Here is a 21489-nt window from a genome sequence, read left to right as displayed (position 1 = left end):
TTTCTCAAAAGGAAGTCATATTATTTTTAAGAATCATAAACATGATTTTTCTGACATCTGTCTTGAATTCGACATCTTATGGCTAACTACCATGAATGTCACTTCATAACTCATGTCTCCTTTTTAAGACTTATTTAAGTTACCACATTTCAATTTTTAATCATGAATGTTCGATTATTTTTTAACTATTACTAGTAGTTGGAGTCTATAGTGATGCGGCCTCTGACAATGTGAAAATGTATTTTATAGAGAAATGGATTTCCTTCTGAAAGTGAAGCTATGAAATTAATGTTTAATAGGTGACATGCAAAGACCTCTTATAAAGTATAGTTGTTAGATTGAGGGATTGAGTGATGTAAGAATGATGTCACAAATCATGAAACAGGACTGCTCATCAGAACCAGAAGGCCTGGAGGTGATCGGGGGTGATGAAGGATGGTCAGGATAATGAAGGGGAGATGCAGTGACCCACATTTCAGGGCCATTTTGAACATGCTTGAGGGAGGAAAGAATTTAAGCAAAAATACCTACCACATACAAACCTACTGGCAGGACATGACCGATCTTATTGGGACTCCATTAAGTTCTATCTAAAGGAAGAAAATCAATTACATCCTAAGATATAATTATTTTCCTTATTCCAGTATAAATTAAAACAGAGAGATCATGATATGTGGCCAGTAAGTAGGTAGCTGATAATTCAGCCTTTGAGTCAGTTGGGGTCAGCCCTTGAACCAAGATGTACTAGTCACAGAAATGCTGCTCCATGGGGTAATTTAAGTGTGCAACTTCCTTTTCCAAGTGATATTCTGTTTCATGTAACTGTTTTTGAAATTTCTGCTGTCGATATGGGTCATTAAAATGACTAGAGGAAAAAGTGCTCTGTCTTAAATTATTTAAAATACCATCAACTTCATAGTAATATAATACATATTCAGAGTCATAAGTATTTCTATACTCTGATGTCTCTTGGGATGAATAGAATTAAACCCAAATTAGGAAACACATCAAAATGAAATTACTAGGAAATCTCATTCTCAACCAATGAACTGCAAAACAAACTTTAATAACCTTCTGAAAGAAGACTCTTCTCACATTTGATGAGAGCAGTGAAAAGAGACTCCAAGATGATAAGTAGGGAGAAGATATTTCTTGTATATATAAGCTGCAAGAATGGATGACACTTTTTACAGTATTTATATGCATTGTATAAAAGCTCATAGAAAATGTGTGTATAGACTGTCATTATAAAAGTGTGTGACCATGCTCTGGCTACCTAAAAGGTCAAAAATGAGAAGGAAATCTTAATAGGGGAGAAATGGATAACGTAACAAAGGGAGATTAATTTTTTTAAAAAATTTATTTATACAAGCACTGGGTACAGTCAGAAGCGCGGGAGGGTGAGAGGATTCACCAGAGCCAGAGCGGGGAGCAGAACAGGAAGATTGACGAAATACACTGCTGAGGGGAGCAGCAGGCGCTGAGCGAGAGGTCTGCGTGCCATGTGGGGCCCTCGGCTGGGGGTCGAACTGGCGCTGCAGAGGCTGCTGGCAGCTTAGCAGCCCAGCGCTCAACTGCTGCGCCACCAGGGAGGCCCAGGGAGATTAATTTTCTTTCTGTCATCCTGTTGTATAATAAGCTCGCTTTTGGTGATAGTACAAAATACACGAAGCACAGTGAGTATTCTTAAAGAATAAAGTATCTTGGCAATGTGGAAAATATATGAGAAAATACATAAGAGATGAGATCTATCAATCATATCTTCATTAATCTGGATAGCAGCTATAACAAAGTGAATTTCAGTTTTTCTGCAAAAATCTCTCACATGTCTTTTCTATCCAGGAACTCAAAGCGAACTATCCTGCTTTTAATTTTTATTTACTTAAGCTGTTGTTTATTTAAATAAATACTTGGCCATATTGCCAAATAAGTGTACATGGCATGTAACACACACACACACACACATCCCACGTTTGTTTGTCTCTGAGAACCAAGCAGAACCTTTGCTGCTATATTTGTCATCTTGGGCTGCTCTGACAAATTAACATGACTGTGGCCTAAATGGATGATATGGCTTCCACTTCTTATTTATCTTTAATTGAGATAATATTAGGACACCCCTAGTCTTGGATGTAAGACTGCAAGACTGTATTTAATACATAGAATATCAGCAAAGCACTCCATGATATGGGCTTCAATGATATCTTGGGGCACTCGATGCCGACAGCCAAGAAAACAAAGGCAGAAATAAACAAAGGGGCTGCATCAAATTAAAAAAAAAAGTCTCTGTGCAGCAAAAGAAACTACCATTAATATAAAAAGACATTCCACTGAATCGGGAAAAAATATTTGCAAAAGATACCTCTGACAAGAGGCGGATATTGAACATCTACAATGAACTCACACAATTCAACAAAAAGAAAATAAAGAACCCGATCAAAAAATGGGCAGAAAACCTAAATAGACACTTCTCCAAAGAAGACATGTAGATTTAGGAATCATGTCACTAGATAAGTTAAATTAATATTCCAGCTACTTCAATTTTTGCATGACTTTGAACTTAACCGTAATGAACTTACTTTACCCTAAATCAAAATAGTGACAGCAATATTTCCTCTCTCAAAGAGCTGCTGTGAGAGCACCTGGGAAACGAGGTTAGTACCATTTGTGCCATCCAGTAGATGCTTAAAAATATATTAGTCTGGGGCGAGGTGGGGAGAGGAAGGATTAGGGTCAAAATAAGGGTGGTGCAATTGTATGGGGAATACAACCAAAATGAAAATGCATACATTGTGCAAAAATGAAAAATGATGTAAAAATTATATAAAATAAAATATTAAAAAGATATATATATTAGTCTAGTTATTATTGTTAGCTCCTATGTTCTAGTAGCCACATTCAAAAAAGTTAACAAATAACAGGTGAAATTAATGTTAATATTCTTTCTTTAGCCCAATATACCCAAAATAAAGATCACTCATATTAAACAAACATAAATAGGGCCTCCCTGGTGGCGTAGAGGTTAAGTCTCAGCGCTACCCCTACCACGGTCTGATTTCAATGCGTCGGCCAAGTGGCTTACCCACCTATGGCAAAGCAGACCTCTCCTGGATGATATGGCTTCCCCCACCCCTGCTGCCCTTAGCAGTGTATTTCAGTAAATCTGCCTCACCTGCTCCCCACTCTGTTTCTCATCCCCTGCACCTCTGGCCTACAAGCCAGTTCTTCTATGCAACACACACACACACACACACACACACACACACACACCCCTACAAGCCAGTTCTTCTATGCAACACACACACACACCCCCCTACAAGCCAGTTCTTCTATGCAACACACACACACACACACACACACCCTACAAGCCAGTTCTTCTATGCAACACACACACCCCCCTACAAGCCAGTTCTTCTATGCAACACACACACACACACACACACGCCAGTTCTTCTATGCAACACACACACACACATACACACACACACACACACACACACACACACAAAACCCAGAAAATGAATGCTGGAAAAGCATTCAACAGAAAAAGCAAGTCAAAACCCAAACACATTTGTGTAAATAAGAAGCATCTGAAGGCGTCCGGGTATTGCCACACGCTGCACCCTACAGCTCACAGAGCCTGCGTTTCAGCCACAGGTGTGGAGACCCGCCATGGGAGGGAAGGGCACTGGCAAGTTACTCACGGGAGCTCCAACCTGAGGCCAGAACATGCTCAGCGCTTGGAGAAGCCTGAAGTCCGGTTTGCGGAGACAAGGCCGCCATCATGTGGAGCCTGTGGGAACTGCAGGGAGATTCAGGTTTCCCAGCGTGGGGGTAGAGCACAGGGCTTAGAGCAAACCTGCAGAGTGTCAGCCCAACGTGCCTAGCAAATGGGCCACAACCCAGCAAAGATGCAGAGCAGGTTCAGAAAAGATCATTACTATTTCAAAAGAAAGAAAAGTGGACCTCATAACTGGAAAATACGTGTTTGACATCAAGATAGAGTGATACAAATCTCGCGAAGCTGAAACCAGGTTCAAGGGATAACAATTAAAGTACAATATTGGATTAAATTCACATTTTTAAACAGGAACATTGGGGGCATCTTTATTATAACAGGAGACAGAGATTTAAATAAAGAAAATGCTCTGGCATCATGAGTTCTTCTTACTGAAGTCTCTGCAAGCCCTTATAGACAGTTATCAGAAAGATTTGAAGTGACAAGATGACTTCCAAATGGTGAATTGCTTTGGCAACATTAAGGAAGTTAGCATTTCTAAGTTAGTTAATCCCATTCTAAGTTAGGCCCATTTCTAAGATGATTCTATAGAGTTTGTCTTCTAGTTTTAAAAATCACATTCTACAAAACATGTGAGTTTCAGAATAATCAGACAGCTAAGTTGGAGGCTCACAAAACTGAGAAGTTAGTGAAATGGCCAGGGTGTATGTTGAGAAAAAAAGGAGAGAATCATGTGATATTAAAAATAACAGGGTACCACAAATAATATCAACATATGTTCCCACCATATCTTTCACTGAAATATCTGTATTTTCCTTTGCCAGAAACAAGGCCCCTAAGCATGCAGATATTTGGTCCCAAGAGAATTCTAGAACCTCATTAACCTTATGCTTTCTAAGACTAGAGAAAAGATTATGTAATTGAGACAAACCAACCCGGATTCACTCTTAACTAAGCATAAGTCAGAACAAATCACCCTGTTTTGACAGGATTGACATGTAGGGTATAATGATTTGAACACAGCATTTGTATAAAGCTGACTTTTATTTTTGCTTCATAATGTAGTGAAATATAGTCTGGATTATCATCCTGCAAACAATTGGATCATTTCTCCAGATATATTCAGTTCTTTTTTATTAAGAGGCATTTCTAACACAATACTGTTAGACTTTGTGATTTAGAATTTTTTGTGTGTGTTTGTGTAGAAGAACAGCATGTAGAGCAGAGGCGTGGGGGTTGAGAGGATTCACCAGAGACAGAGAGGGGAGCAGAACAGGCAGATCTACTGAAATACACTGCTAATGAGGAGCAGCAGGCGAGACAGGAGAGGTCTGTGTCATATGTGGGTCAGCTTCCTTGCGGAGGATTGAACTCAGGCAGTAGCCGTGATAGCACTGAAACTAAACCTCTAGACCACCTAGGAGGCCCTAGATTGTGTTATTTAGCTTGTCCTTTTAATAATTTAGCCATTTCTAAATAATTAGAAAAATACAGTAGCCGAGGAGCAGATGCCATCAAGTTTGGAGGCTGGTTTATATGATAGATGTGAGAGTCCAGTGTCAAAATGATTGTGGCAGTTCTAATCCAAAATGATGATATTTAGCAAAGATAAATCATCCTGCATTTTAATTAAAACAGCAAGGTTTATAACTGAATCAGGGAGAGATTTCTTTGAAACAATTCATATAAAATCTTGAATTTTTATTTACCATTAGGTGAGTGTAAGTCTGGCAACCCCCAGGCAATTTCAGTTCACTGAAATGGAACTGCTGGGTGCAAATCAAATTTGGCCACAATCCTGCTACACAGTGAACAGGTAAGTCAGATAACATCTGAGACACTGTTTATTTCTGAGCTGAATTTTGTGAGCGGTATTGACAAATTAAATGGTGTATGGAGAGAGGATTTTGAGATGGTAAGTGCTGGAGCAGCCACTTCATAAATGTCCATTTTAAGGAGTTGTAGTTATTTTCAGTACAGCAGTGTGGGTAAGCTCATAGATTATGGAATCAAAGAGAACTGAATTCAAGGCCCAGAATAGTCATAAAGCCTGGCATTCTGACTCTGGGTAAGTGATTTAGATGATTTGAGCTTCAGTTTCTGCATTTGCAAACAGCATTTGGTCATAATGCCAAAGAGAAGTTAGCAGAAGTAAGATTTAAAAGAGGGGCTACACAAAATGGTAGATTGCATTTGGCTTTGTAAGGTAAAAATCAACAGAACAAAGGGTACTTTAACTCAATAAATTCAGACCATCTAAATTATCCAGTTGTTGAGGTAATTAATAAATTAAATCAGGGTCTCCCTCGTGGCACAAGGGGTTAAGCACAGCACTACGAAGTTGTCTGCAGCCACTGCAGCACAAGTTCCATCCCCAGCTGGCCAGGGAGCTTCCCACATGGCACAGCAGACCTCTCCTGTCTCCCCCGCTGCTCCCCTCAGCAGTGTATTTCAGTCAGTCTGCCTGTTCTGTTCCCCACTCTATCTCTGGTGGATGAGTCCTCTCACCACCTAGCCCCCAGAACCTCTGGCTTGTACCCCAGTCCTTGTATGCATAAATAAATCAATCTTTAAAAAAATAAAATAAAAAGTAAATTAAATCACCTAACTACATGACTTAATAATTTAAATTACCCAAATTGCCTTTACCAGTATCCATCTCTTTGTCGCTGATATCATTCAAAGCTGTTCTGAAATACCAGCTCTCAGGGGTGCCTGCTGCCAGGTGGAGGTTTGACTGCAGGAATGATCACTAGTTCTTATCTATATAGCCGTGTTACTTATTCTTCCAACAAACAGTTGTTGTCGCCAGACACTGTGTCCCCAACAGACAGGCATGTGGCCTGCCTGTGAGTCTCTGCATCTCATGGAAATAGATGCACAGACTGCGTAAAGGGATGAGCCTGAATCCTTAAATTGAAACAAAGGAGGGACACCTATTCGATTTCTTTAGCTCCATTGTCTTTGTTTTTCCTTGAAACATTATGCTCTAGAGTAAAATAACACGAGAAGTTTTTCCTTTTTTAAAGATTTTATTTATTCAATTGTGCATAGAAGAACTGGGGTGCAGGCCAGAGGTACGGTGAGGGGGGGAATGAGAGGATTCACCAAAGACAGAGTAGGGAGCATAACAGGTGTATCTACTGAAATACACTGCCGAGGGGAACAGTGGGCGAGACAGGAGAGGTCTGCTGCGCCATATTGGGTCAGCTCCCTGGCCAGGAATCGAACCCAGGTCTTCGCAGTGAGTCTTCCCGGGGGTAGTGCTGAGACTTAATCCATAGGCCACCAAGGAAGCCCACAACTTCAAGTTTTTTTATTGGCCTACAACAAATTCTTTTCTCTAGAATCCAATTGTGACTTTCCATACATTTCTCTCTCCTCCCAATTCTTCTCAGACTCTTCCTCTTGAAATTTTCTTAGTTCATCTTTCAAGGGGCGTCAAGCAGACATCTCAGGAAGCTGCTTCTCCCACCCTCTTCTTCCTCTCTGGGCTTTACTCTTACCATTTTTAGTAGACTAGCACAGGTTTTCTATGATCCGAGCAGATGGGTAAAGGAGAACTCTGTACCCCTAGGTGGCTTTTCAGGCTTTTGTTTAATTTCACCAGGTGCACAGCAGGCAGGGGTGCCTGCCAGCCTCCCAACCCCCAACAAGTCTTCACTCTTTCTGGACTCTCTGGCATTCTCCCGTGGTGTCCCCACTGTCTCTGCTTCTCTGCTGCTTCCACGACTGCTACTCTTTCTCTGCTCTGCTGGCATCTTCATGACGCTGCCTTTATAAGCCAGTCTCAGCCCAGGTGTACCCACCTATACATGCCCACACCCGCTCCAGGTGTCCGCCATCAGGCATGCACGTAGGACTGCAGGGAGTCATCATCATCAATGCCAATGGCGGGAGGGCAGAAAAGCCTGATAATCACTTACCCTACATAGACCAAATCTCCTTGGTTCCAGAAGAGCAAGGAATAGTCATGATGGACCTATGATTGAGGTTCCAAATCCTTTCTACCGACAACCATTCCTTCAACTACTAAGACAGCCTCCATTTCAGGGCCAAGTGCCCAGCTTCTATTTTAACTGGAATTTGGAGTTCTCCTGCAGTTGCTTTGGTTCTTTAGAAAACCATAATCCAACATAGTTTTCTAATTTTATTTTCCAGCTGTATGGATATCCAGCCACATCCTTTTTCTCAGACTGTGGCCTATCTTGACTTTCAATAACACGGACAGCACAAAATCATCCTATTTTGAAAGGGATAGAGGGAAATGATCTGTTTTTATTAATGAAATTGTTCTATTAATTTGATTTAGGGCACATATGAGAAGAGAGGGTGGCTTGGCTTCTGCCATCTCTTGACAAAGAAAATTTCTAGGGTTCCAGCATTCTGCGTCAGGTTTAAAGGAAGAGAAGCACATATCTTTGGCGAGCCTGATAGGATTGTATAGACTTAGGATGTTGCTGCTTTAAACAGAGCTTTTACCTAAGTCATATCATATCCCAAATAATTATAGGCTTGTTTTTCCATTTCTTCCTCTGACTGTTGAATCCATTCCACATTCAGTGCACAACTGATTAAGTAATGAAGACGAATCATCCATCACTAGCCTGGCACAGGACAGAGAAGGCGTCCCAGCCAGGACGTCTGATCCCTGAGGAGAAGGGGTGTGCTGGGATAGCTGGCTGGCCAGAAAGAAGAGGTCCTCTGGAGAATAAGGCTGTCTGGAGCATTTTTGTCCCCATCCAAGTCACACTATCAGCTCACATTGGAATCTTTGAAGTATCTCAAGAGTTCCTTAGCTAAGATTTCATTTCTGGGGGCTATTGTTATTTTTGTTCGGATGTTGGTTTAATGTCTAGCTTTATGAACTAGATATCAAAGCTTGTCACATGTTGATATCTGCTTTTTGGAATTTTTTGAGAGGTTAAGAACAAGTGAATGATTAGTCTTTGTTACTATGTCAAGAACCCTTAAATGAGGACATGCTTTAATTTTCATTACAAAATGGAACTAAGGGAGGGCTGCTGAGAAGGGCTACTGGAGTGTAGGGTAAGGTAAAAAATCAGGCTTTTCTGCCCTCCCACCATCAGGATAGATGACGGATCCTTGCGGTCCTGAATGCATGCCTGATGGCGGCACCTGGAGTAGGGTGTGGGTGTATGTAGATGGGATTCACCTGGGCTAAGACTTTTTTTTTTTTTAAGATTTATTTATTTATTTATTTATACACGCACTGGGTACAGTCAGAAGCGCGGGAGGGTGAGAGGTCTCACCAGAGCCAGAGCGGAGAACAGAACAGGCAAACTGATGAAGTATACTGCTGAGGGGAGCAGCGGGCGCAGCAAGAGAGGTTTGTGCACCATGTGGGAATCTCGCCAGCGGCCAGGGATCGAACTGGCGCTGCAGAGGCTGCGGGCAGCTTCGCAGCCCAGCGCTCAACCGCTGCGCCACCGGGGAGGCCCAAGACTGGGTTTTTAAGGGCGGTGTCACGGGGACACTAGTAGAAGCAGAAGCCAAGAACGAACAGAAGCCAAGAGAGGAGCAGAGAAGCCCAGAGAAGAAGAAGAGAGAACACGAGAGAAGTCCGGAAAGCCCAGTGTAGGGCCAGGAATGGCCACTGAGCAGTTTTCTAGGATCCAGCAGACCGAGTAAAGGAGGCGTCAGAGTCTTCAGTGGTTTTTTGCAGGTCTTTTTTTTTTTTTTTTTAATAGAGGCATGTTTTATTTATTTATTTGTTTCTTTGTTTTGTTTATACATGCACTGGGTATAGTCAGAAGAGCGGGAGGGTGAGAGAATTCACCAGAGCCAGAGCGGGGAGCAGAGCAGGCAGAAGGACCGAAGTACACTGCTGAGGGGAGCAGCGGGCGGCAGGAGAGGTCTGCGCGCCATGCGGGACCCTCCTCCGGTGGCCGGGGAGCAGCCGGGGATTGAACCGCCACCTCAGAGGCCATGGGCAGCTTCGCAACCCAGCGCTCAACCGCTGCGCCACCGGGGAGGCCCTTTTGCAGGTCTTTTATTGGGATTTAGCAGGTACATGGCAGGCAGGAGTGCTGGGGGGCCGGAAGGCTGGCAGTGCTCCCAACCCCCAGCAAATCTTCACTCTATCTGGGCTCTCTGACGTTCTCTTCCTCTTTCGGCTTCCATTCATTCTTGGCTTCTACTGGCATCCCTGTGATGCTGCCCTTAAAAGCCCAGTCTCAGCCCAGGTGAATCCCATCTACCTATGCCCACACCCTACTCCAGGTGCCCGCCATCAGGCATGCATTCAGGACCGCAAGGATCCATCATCTATCCTGATGGCGGGAGGGCAGAAAAGCCTGACATTTTTCCTTACCCTACAGCCAGATAGAGTGAAGACTTGTGGGAGGCTGGGAGGCCTGCCAGCCTCCCGGCCCACCAGCGCCCCTGCCTGCTGTGTACCGGGTAAACCCCAATAAAAGCCTGCAAAAGCCTCTGAGGACTCTGACTCCTTCACCAGGTCTGCTGGATCAGAAAACCTGCACTGTGGTCTTCCTGCCTCTACATGGAGAATGCCAGGTCATGGCCAAAACAAAAACTACAGCCAGTGTCCAGTGATTCCATAGGCACATTAACCAGCATACCGATAAGCCTTGATAATCATAGCACAATATTTCTATGAGCATCCTGCTTCCCTTTCACTTCTTGAATACTCATGTTTTTTTTTTCTATTAAAATAAATCTTCTGTTAACTCTGGATTCCTAGATTCACAGTTTACCATCTTCAAAAGCTACTGAGCTTGCTTTGTTGTTTTCTGACATTATTATTGCAGATACATAATTAAAGCAATTTAAGCACAGGTGATTTATATTCTTTGGAACATAACCAAATTTTCTATTTGTAAAGGTTTTTTTTGTGTGTGTTTTTATCCCAAATACCTATAAAAATTTCTCTTTTGGTATTATAATAGCAAGAAAAAAACTGTATGCTTTTAAGTGTGGATTTATTTTCACTGAATTTTCTGTCATGTCCAATTCCAACTTCATGCTCTTGTTTTTTGTAGTTAATTTTTAGCTAAAGAAATGTTAATTATATTTCTTATCATCATTGGTTGGAATCTAATTATTCTATTACTCCTAGGAAAAACTGTCATTCTTCCTTTGTATCTTTATAATTTCTTTTCGCTATCTTATATATTTATCATTGTTTCCTTAACTCATCCTATCCTCTGCCTTATAGAAATGTTTTCAAGTTTGTTTGGCACATCACACAATTTTGTACAATGCCAGTTCTGCTCTTTATTGTGTTAAAGAAGATGAATATTCTTTTCAGTTGTATTTTCAGTTTCCATGAAACTGCACCTTATCCACCTGTTTCTAATTCACTGTGATTGTGTCCAGCCTCTCCACTAGCCAATGTTTGTTTCTAGTTTTCTTGAAATACTTTTTAAATTTTTAAAAAAATATTTATAAAAAATAATTTTTAAAATTAGAGAATTAAAAGCTGTTTTCTAACTCTACCTAAATATATAAATTTATCTACATATCTAGCTATATGTAAAGTTTAGAGGATGTTCTTCCTCTACATTTTTTAAATTCTCCTTATTAAATCTCAATATTTTTATAGACTCCAAGTGTAGCTGCTGTCTTCTCAGTTTCCATTTCTGTAGTGAGTGTGAGCTATTCTCCAGAGACCACTGTTATTATTTTGTGTGAGTATCAAAATACCTCCTTCTCTACCCTGTTTCCAAAAGTCAAATCTCTATTTTTGGTTTATAGCTGGGAGTACGGAGTTTCAAGCTCTGTTCCAAGTACCTGGCAGCTAACATTTGCCACATGCCACACATTGTTCAAGAACTTTCCATATCCCATTGTAGGGGCAGGAAGGGGCACTGAGCAGGTTTTCTGATCCAGAAGACTGGGTAAAGGAGGACTCAGAGTCCTCAGTGGCTTTTATTTAGATTTACCAGGCTTATGGCAGGAAGGGGTGCTGGGGGGCTGGCTGGACTGCCAGCCTCCCAGCCCCCAGCAAGTCTTCACTCTCTCTGGGGTCTCCGGCGTTCTCTCTGCTTCTATGCTCTCCTGCTTTTTTGGCTTCTGCTTCTACTGCTTTTCTCTCAGCTTCTGCTAGCATCCACGCAACACCGCCCCTAAAAGCCCAGTCTCAGCCCAGGTGAATCCCATCTACATAGGCCCACACCCTACTCCAGGTGCCTGCCATCAGGCATGCATTTAGGACCACAGGGTTCCCTCAGAAAAACCTGATACTTTTTACCCTACCCTACACCCATCCACTCCATTCTCCCATTCTACCCTCTGTGGTAGATACTGCTATTATTCCTATTTTATAGTTGAGAAAAATGAGGCACAAGGAGACTAACAACCTTTTGAGATGACTCAGTTGGTGATTGGGAGAACCAGGATCCTATGAAAAGCCGTTTTGATCTTAAATTAAAGCCCTCTACTTTCCTGAGATGGCTTTGCCTTTCTTGTGGGTTTCACTCAACATCAGAAGTTCTAAACTTTCGGATCTCAGTCATCACAATACCAAAAAAAAAAAAAAAAAAAAAAAGAACCAATGCTCTGCTCCCCATTCTATCTCTGGTGAGTTCTCTCACCACCCCCACCTATGGCCTACACCCCAGTTCTTCTATGCAAAAATAAATAAATGAAATCTTTAAAAAAAGTAGCCAATTATTTGTATGCAATCTCATACAATATTGCCTACAAGGGATCTCTGGACCCTCTAATGTTTAGTTCTAAATAGGTCAAATTCCAAGTATACTATCTCTAGAACATTCCAATGCCAGGGCTGTTCCTGACTTTCAGATAGCTCTTCAAAATATGTCTTCTACTTTCTCCTGTCATCTGACACATCTGGATGTGTCGGACATATTTAGAAATCAATCTGACCACCTGAAGGACAGACCTCTGGGTGGGAGGGGATGGACAATGGCATGATGGTAGAATCAGAACAAAGTCCTCACAAAACAAGGATATTACAGTTCAAGGGGATAAACTAGCAGCAGAGTTTAGTCAGTAAGTCTTACATTCTAGTAACTTAGTGGTACATTGTCACAGATTTTTCATTAACTAAGACAACTGTGGGAAGATTTGAGGTTTCCATTTCATTTTGCTATGAGCTTATATATTGCTTCTTGTGATTTCAGACATATCAGTAGAAATGAAGGTGATGGCTGTTCATAGGGAAGGATCCAGGTTCTATTGAAATTGGAACTTTTGTTATTTTAATTAAGGATCATTCAAAAATTTCCTTTTTTAATCTAAATTATGAATAGTGTTATTGACTGGATAATTGTGTCCCCTGAAGCTCATGTTTTTAAAGTTTTATTTTTATTTATTTATGCATACAAGAATTGGGGTGTAGGCCGGAGATGCATGGGTGGTGGTAAGAGGATTCACCAGAGTCAGACTGGGGAGGAGAACAAGAGGATCTGCTAAAATACACTGTTGAGGGGAGCAGCGGGCAAGACAGGAGAGGTCTGCTGTGCCATGTGGGTCAGCTCGCTGGCCAGGGATTGAACTCGTGCTGCAGTGGCTGCTGATAGTTTGATAACACCGAGACTTAAAGCCTTGTGCTACCAGGGAGGCCCCTGAATCTCATGTTTTGAAATCCTTGGGAGGTGACTACGTCACAGAGGTGGGGTCCCCAGGAGTGGGATTAGTCCCCTTATCAAAGGGCTCACAGAGAGCTCTCTTGTCTATTTCACCCCATGAATACACAGGCAGCTAGATATCTATGAACTAGGAAGGTCCCCACCAAGCACAGAATTGGCTGGTTCCTGGATCTTGGAGATCCCATCTGTACAACTGTGAGAATTAAATGTTTAAATCACCCAGCTTATGGTATTTTTATTATAACACCCTGAACAAACAAAGACAATTACCAATAAGGTGCAAAAATCAGTGTTTAGAAAGGGAAAGCAAACCACAACATATCAAAGATTTAAAAGCTGACAAATGATGGTTAAATGATTATGCTTTCTTATTGCGGAAGACAATGTCAGCCATTAGCCATCAAAGGATAAGGATTTCATTTCTTTTAATTATAACTAATGAAATTGAGTGTAAGAGTTTAAAACTGAAACTTATTAAAGACTCATTCATTTGTTTTATTGAGGAGACATTGGTTTACAGCATTGCATATAATTTACAGGTGTAGAGTCACCCCCTTCTGGTGTTGCTACCACACCACACCCACCCACACCAAGACACCATAGCCCTCCACCATAGTCTGTTATGTTCCCTCCTTGTGGACTTCTAGTGAGTCCTGGACCTGGGACACGATGGTGAGGGAAATCAGACGTGGGGGACTGTCATGTCCAGTATACAGTAAATCTTTATTGTCTTAGTGCTCATGATATACTATTTTAATTGCAGCAGGTGTAACATCAAAGCATACCACATACTGATGACACATATGAATGATTAGTCTACTTTCTTACTATTATCTATTTACTTCAGACAGTAGGCTACCAGGTGGTTAGTTCTCAAGCACATAATCTTATCACCCCCTAGCTAGAGCTTGGGAAGTTCACTCATTATTTTTGTTATTCTAAGACTGGAGTTGTAAAGGCCTGACTCCACGCAGGTCACTTTCCGGGCACTCAGCACCAAGTCCTGTCACTCAGAGGTTTTCCTCCGAGACGCATGTGTTTTCACATGCCTTAGGGACTCAGGTCAAGGCCCTTCTGCTCACTGCGCGGGGTCTCTCCCAACACCTCCTCTTTTCCCTCCTCTTCCCCCTTCTTTTCTGGTAGGCCCAGTTTTCTACTGTCAGATTTCTAGAGTTTGTTATTGGTTGGGTTTGTCTGACCCTTTGTTTTGTTTCTCCATGCTCCACATATGGGTGCCACCAGCCAGTATTTAAGACAGTTGTACCAAAATATTTCTGATTACAGAATTACAGAACTGGAGACTTTCACAGTTCTCTTTGAAGAATGATGATTTTTTTCCAAGTAGAACTTGGCAGACAAACATTAAATAAAAACTTTTATAATAAAAGAGAAGCAAAGCTGGTGTCCTTATTTTATTAACTTTTGCTCTCATCTATTTGCCATAAAATAAATGAAAAAAAAAATCTGGTCTATGGAAAAAGGGAAAAAAATGGGAAAAAAATAGCAATTAGGCATCGCACATTAAAAGGAAATTCAGCCCCATCTTTCTGTTAAAGAATTTCCTTCTTGCTACCATTTCCAAAGCACTGAAGGTAGATTTAGGACAAAGGGTATAGGCACTTCAGACTTATCTGGAAAAGTGCTTGTTATTTCATTGCCTTGTTCTAGGAAGGCCATGCTCAACTATTTTGCAGTTAAATGGCAGAGAAAGTGACAGATTATAACAGTTTTAGCTATTTGTAGCATTTGGTAGTAATTGGTCTAAGCCTACATTATAAAAAGCCAAAATTGAAAGCTCCAAAAAATGACCAAATTGTTCCTTAATGAAGTTCTTGGTAACTTCCAGTTCTTGAGCCATTATCTATCTGTGTCTATGCCATGTCTTCGGAGCACCCTTTCCACCCTCACTTCTACTAAGCAGTCTTTCCTATCCTCTTCTATCCTCCCACGGAACTAAATCATCATTTCCACACTGGTAGTCATGATTTACTTGTAGTGTCTTCCTTTAGAAAGCACCTAAAGGAAGGCAGAGACCTTCTGCGTCTGTGGCTTCTTAAATCCTCAGTGCCTGCAGCACAGCAGGTGTCCAATAAGAAGCTTTAAGTGAATGAGTAAGGTTGTTTTATTAAGTGTTGTCAAGTGTTCATGAAAGGAAAGCACACTGTTCCCTTTAATAATTCAGAGCAGTTTCAACCAAAGGCCTGTGCCAAATGGTGAATTATAGAAACCAGAGAAGTAAGCAAAAGTTGCACTTTTGTTAGTAGCAAAAGTTGTAGCAGTTGTAAGAGGTAACTGGGTATTTCAGGACCAAAACTCACCTCTTTCTAATGGGAAAAAATATTATAAAGAGGCATGTCCAAGGGAAGGTAGTGGGGACAAGGTGTATTTAGCTGTTTTTGTCTTTTTAATTTAATTTAATTTAATTTAATTTAATTTAATTTAATTTAATTTAATTTTGCTGTTGCTGCTGGTTCCTGAAAGCAGAATTCGGATCTTGGAGCAGAGAATACCAGTTTCTCCCACTCAGGAGCACAGAAAGATATGGACTTGGGAGGCAGAGGAACTGCTATTAGGGCCTAGAACCACATATGGCCCTGGCTGCAGGAGGTGGGGTAAAGGCAGCTAGAGAGGCATTTGCACTGTGATCACTTACTGGAATCCTAAAGCTTTCACACTGAAAAAAAAAAAAAAAATCCCCAAGATATTAAAACAAAAGAGCTGTGTCTAAGTCAGGGCAGTTACACTCCAAATGATTATTGACTCTGAGAATACAACTTTTCATTCAACAAATATTCATTAATTCCATATTGTAGTCTAGGTTCTAAACTAGGATGATGTGAAATCAGTTTTGCATCTAATAAACTCCATCTTGTCTCGATGTTGAGACTTCTACTTGGAAATTGAACTGTCTTGACTCAGCCATTTGATCACTATGAATAAACAAGAGATTTCTGCCATTGTGACAACAGACACGGAGTGGGCAGAATCTGCAGAAAGATACCAATCGTGAAGAGACAAATGGGCTTGGAAGCCAATCCAAAGGCATTATCACAAATGACCTAATCATGGGCCTCCATTGGTGGCGCGGTGGTTGAGCACTGGGCTGTGAAGCTGCCCGCAGTCTCTAAAGCGCTGGTTCGATCCTCGGCCACTGGCGAGGGTCCCTCATGGCGCAGCAGACCTTTCCTGCTGCCCGCTGCTTCCCTCAGCAGTGTACTTCATCAGTCTGCCTGTTCTGTTCCCTACTCTGGCTCTGGTGAATTCTCTCACCCTTCTGTGCTTCTGACTGTACCCAGTGCTTGTATAAATAAATAAATAATTCTTTTTTTTTTTTTTTTTAAAGAAAGATTATATCAAAGATATGTCAACAAAGATAGAGTAAATAATATACAAAGCCCCTAACCTCCTTGAGATTAGAGTGTTGTGGGTTCAGCTGTGGACATTAATTCTGAGCTGAGGTAGAGGGTAACTATGTGTGCTTATTTATTTTTCTTTCCCTGGTTTCTGTTGCCATCCAATGATGACATTATTGAATAATTTTCATTTTAATTATTATTTTTCAAACAATGTTTTCTTCCCTTTTTATGTATCCATCCAGTTGCATACCAGTCCATTTGCTAGTGAGGGCCACTGGTATACAAAATGGCAGCTCACAGGGAGCAAAAAAAACCCCACTGTAGAGTGGTTTCTGAAGTCTGATGGAAGTGAGAATCAGTGGTCAGGGGTTAGAGTGGACCTTTCCACTGGGTATTCTGACATAATAGATCTGAAATGGAATTATGTGAACCACATACTAGGGATTGCAAATGACATCATTCTCTCTCTCTCTCTCTCTCTCTGTGTGTGTGTGTGTGTGTGTGTGTGTAGAAGTACTGGGGTGTAGGCCAGAAGTGTGTGCATGGAGGGTAAGAGGATTCACCAGAGACAGAGTGGGAAGCAGAACAGGTGGATCTACTGAAATACACTGCTAAGGGGAGCAGCGGGTGAGACAGGAGAGGTCTGCTGCATCATATGTGGGTCAGCTCCCTGACTGGGGATTGAACTCAGGCCACAGGGTGATAGCACTGAGACTCAGCCCCTAGGCCACGAGGGAGGCTCAAATGACATCATGTCTTACAAAATAAATGGTGGTCTTTGACCAAACACATCTATTTACCCAAATGCTTTAAACCATACTAATATGTTGATTGTTTCAATGAAGCAGCCATTCCTATGAAGAGCTGAGGAAAGAATTCCTGTTTTACTAATGATGGTGGTCCTATTCCACATACAAAGAGACTGTGATATAGCTATTGGAGAGGAGAGACGTGGCTGCTTTTATATCACTTTTGCATTTTATAAATAGTACCATAATTTTGATCATCCCCAGGTAGTAATAGTAACCCCAAATAATCAGACAAACAGAAGACTGGCATCTAGTATAGGAGCTGAATTTTAACATCTGATCCATCAGGGTGTAAGTGGTATGCAGAGTTTTGTATCTGTTTTACTCTCTACCCTATTTAAAGAGACATTAACTCATTAACAGATAGATAAACCCTGCCAATGATGTCATGCTTTTCCCCATATATGAGTATTTCCTTACCCTGTGTGACTGGCAAGTCTCTCTCATTCACACACACAGACACACACACACACATACACACACACACACAGAAATATGCTCCCACATACTCACATAAGCACACAAATATCCTCTCTTTAGATTTCTGTTGAATTCCTCTCCTTTTGTAAAACTATCAGGACAACAACTGAAAGGAAAATTTGAAAGAAATATTTTTCTGCCTCTTCTCTCTGGCTGCCTCCCAACAAACTAAACTCTGCAGTTCTGGATTCTGTCTGACACATCTTAACTACTGACATTTAGCAGATGCTTCTCCAAGAAATGGGGGAGGGCGAAGGTGAAGCAGGGGTGTGATATAAGTAATTAGACTAACGATGTCTCAATTATCAAGATGTTCCCACAGTGTCCCCTTCTGTTAGCAAATCTGGAACAGGATGGCTGTCTTTAGGGAAGGAAAGGTTGAGTAAAAAGATACAGTGATTTGGGTCTCTATGAGGGTGAAAGCAGAAAGTTAAAAAAAAGTCATAGGTCCAGTTTGCATGCCAAGCAATAAGTAGATAAACTCATGTCTTAATCCATATAAAATCACTGAGCCAGCAGGGTACGTATCAGTCTAGTTTTGTAATGTCCCCACTCACCTTCGATCCATCCATAGGACTGATTTGATTCTGTGATGGTCTCACTAATATTACTGCAAATAATTCTCCTCCTTTTTTCAGTGTGGGTCTTAACTGTTTGTTTTGATTTGATAAGCTACAAAGTTGTCCAATCTTTGTTACTCAGCTGAAAAATTCAATCCATTCCATCCATATAAGAGACTTGATTCTTTTTCAAGCCTTGCTTAGGTTTCATTGAGATATTTCATATGCTTTTTCTAAGCAAACAATTTAGTGTTTTTTTAGTATATACACAAGGTTGTGCAGTTAATCCCACCACCTACCAGAATATTTTCATTAGCCCCCCAAAAGAAACTCTTAGCTGTTAGCAGACACCTCCTGTTTCCCTGCATGAAGACATTAGACACCCCTGTTCTCTGGTATTTGAAAATCGGGCTACGCATTGGGACAGATGTTTCTTTCTGCTGTGAGATTGTGGGCAAAACATTCATAGAACTCAACACAAATGAAATCACAAACATTTTAATCAATGTTTTCAGGGAAATATTTAAAGAATGCATTAAGACAAGTCCCTATCACAATAGTTTTCCTTGCATCTTTTGATCACATGTTGACCACTGTGATGGTCAGAATTATAAGATGTCCCTCCAAATTCTCAGTGCTGGAACACATGTATAATTTTCCAGGATATAAATCCAGTGATTTGGTCATTGATGGGTTGATTTGAAACTAATTAAGCAGGAGCTTGTCCTGGGTGGGCCTGATCTAATCAAGTAACCCTTTTAACAATAGTCACATGTTGGATTCCCTTCCCTGCAAGTTTGAAAGCAAGCAAATAAGTATGTAATGAATGGCTTATGCAGTGGAGCCAAGTGACTACCACCTGAGAGTAGCCTCTAACAGCTGAGCTTGGTCCCCCACCGATAGTCAGCAAGGAACCAGGAGCTTCATGAAACTGAATTCAGCCAACAACCTGAATGAACTTGGAAAAGTACCTGATATTCCAAATGAGCCCACAGTCCTGCCAACACCTTGACGTCAGCCTTGGGAGACCTTCAGAAGAGAACCAAGTCATGCCACATTTAGCCTTCCCACCAACAGAAGCTGGGAGAATGAAAGTATTGCTCTAGGCCACTATGTTTGTGGTCCTTGATTACGCAGCTCTGGAAGACTCAAACAACCACTCTTCAGAAGTGGGCATTACAGACCCTAAAGGACATGCTCACATAAACTCAGATTTCTCCAGCAAACGCAGAGGAGGAAGCCCCAGGAGTCAAGCCCTGGGATCGTCAACCCCAACAGGGTGGAGCAGAGCCCTGAAGAATTTGGACACAGATGTGTTATTTGGCTGGGTAAAGTGCATGTTCCCCAAAACAGTGCTTCTCATGTAAAATTTGGAGACCTGATCTATTGTTTGAAGGCTCCTTTAGTAAAATACAACACACATGAATGAGTAGAAACATAAAAATTTTTCAGAAGGACATACAAAATAAAAATCTTACATTTTTATTATGTAACAGATATAAAATTGCTGTCAAATTGCCATAAAGCTTTCCGAAAGTGTACTGTTGATCTTGGCGTTCACCATTCTGCTGACTGGTCACAAACCTCAGACCTCAGAGGCCTAGGAACCATAATCTGATGATTACTGCTCTAAGAAGCACCGACATGCCAAATGCCCCCGGTTTCTATTTTGCAGTATAGTGCCCAGCCAATATACCACACAATGCTCAGAAAGGACTGTGCTTGATCATGGATGGGTGTTTTCCCAGTTTTGGAGCTAGCTGGTCATTTTCTAGTTTGGTGCAGACTGTCCTCCAAACTTGCCAAAAAAAAAAAAAAAGAAGAAAAGAAAAAGAAAGTCTGCATTGTAACTCAGCTCTTCAATTTAAAAACCACAGGATCCTGGCAAGTTTCTTATGCTTTCTAGACCATATTTCTCTTATTTGTAAAAATGGCAATAATATTAGTCATCTGTCTCATATGGTTGTGAAGATTAATGAGATCATGGCTATATATGCAAGCTGTTCAGCAATGCACACATGTAGAAATTAATAGTATCACTATTCTTCAATTCTTCAATTCTCTCTCAATAAGTTACTCCACCACGCCAAGCACAGAGGATGGAAAAGGAGGAAAATATGACCATGTGTTTTAAACCTCTTGATTTTACTTTACCCAGAGGTTCTGGGAATGTCTGGGGACTGGCATGTGTGTAAATTACAGATATTGAAAGGACTGTTGTTAACATGACTAGCAGGCTCCCTGTACCTCTTGTTTATGGATGGAGTGTTCCTAATTAGTAACATAAACAGGAATAATGGTCATTGAATCACCATCCCATCATGGTCTCCATTCAGAGGTTATTCTCAGGGGTACAAGATGCAGGATTTATACTCAAATAACTCTCCTGGTTCTATCTATGAGCAGTGAGGCACCATGATAGCACAACTTGTGGAAATGGGATAGCAAAAGGAAGATGGCAACATTGGTCTTTACAAGAATCTCCAGGCTGAATAATACCCACTGTATGTGTTTATAAATACATGCTACATCTTTTTTCATCTGTTCGTCTGTTGATGGACATTTGGGTTATTTTCACATCTTGGATATTTTGAATAATGCTACAAAAAACATGGGCATGCAGGTATCTTGTCAAATTCCTTTTCTAACTTCCTTTGGCCAAATACCTGGAAGTGGACTTGCTGGATCATATGGCAGATCTATTTTTAATTTTTTGAGGAACCTCCATGGTGCTTTCCATAGTGGCCACATGAATTTCCATTCTCACCAAGAGTGTACAAGAGTTCCTGTTTTGCCACATCCTTGCCTGCATTTGCTACGACATGGACGAACCTGGAGCATTTTACACTCGGTGAGATGAGCAGACACAGAAAAAACAATACTGCCTGAGATAACTTTTCAGGTAAATTTTAAAGAGTCAAATGTGTAAAACAAAAAAAAAATCAGAAC

This window comes from Talpa occidentalis, unplaced genomic scaffold (genome assembly GCF_014898055.3).
Source record: "Talpa occidentalis isolate TD23 unplaced genomic scaffold, MPIMG_talOcc4v2.1, whole genome shotgun sequence".
NCBI lineage: Eukaryota > Metazoa > Chordata > Mammalia > Eulipotyphla > Talpidae > Talpa > Talpa occidentalis.
Note: the sequence above shows the minus strand (reverse complement) of the source record.